Source organism: Limulus polyphemus, unplaced genomic scaffold (assembly GCF_000517525.1).
Source record: "Limulus polyphemus unplaced genomic scaffold, Limulus_polyphemus-2.1.2 Scaffold1520, whole genome shotgun sequence".
NCBI lineage: Eukaryota > Metazoa > Arthropoda > Merostomata > Xiphosura > Limulidae > Limulus > Limulus polyphemus.
This window is the reverse complement of record NW_013667130.1, coordinates 52,430-53,274: the sequence shown is the minus strand read 5'-3', so window position 1 is coordinate 53,274 and position 845 is coordinate 52,430.

Here is an 845-nt window from a genome sequence, read left to right as displayed (position 1 = left end):
CAGTTGGTTATTCACATGTCATATATTGAAGAAAGTGCATATAAGAGACCATTTCTAAAAATCACAAACATCTAACTAGAAGTAGTGCTGCATTCAACATACCATGTGACACACAAAATTCGATGTTTAACTGTATATTCAACTGTATACATAAAACCTAAAAAATAAGTTTTTTATTAAACTGTAGATTATTATTCAGATTTTAGTATTATACATTATTCAATTTCGTAATTTAGAAGTAAATATTAAAAACTCAGTTAAACATAGATTTTTGTGTGTGACGTGGTATGTTGACACTGCTTCAAATTAGATGTTTGTGATTTTTGGTCCCTTATATGCACTTTCTTCAATATATGATGTGAATAACCAATTGACATTTCAGAATGTCCCTCTAGTGGATTTCTCAGCCATTATAAAATGTTGGGACGCCCTCTCATTCTTTCGAACCAAGATTTCAAGCAGGTAAGTTGTGTATTTACAGCATTGTTTGGAATTTCGTGCAAAGCTACACGAGGGCTATCTGCACTAGCTGTTCCTAATTTAACATTGTAATACTAGAGATAAGGAAGCTTGTCATCACCGCCCACTCTTGGAACACTTCTATTACCAACAAATAGCGGGATTGACCGTCACATTATAATGGCTGAAAGGAATTCCAAGGAACGTAAAGTCCAGTATGAGTGTTCTTAAGAATTACGGAGATTTGAGAGCCCGTGTTTGTCTTTTAAACAAAAACGTTTAAAAATGACAATTTGTAATCAACTTATTTTTCTATGATGAATTTTATGTTTAGGTTTATCTAGTTTAGATGAGAGAAAAACTCGTGAATAACGTTAAAGTTATCG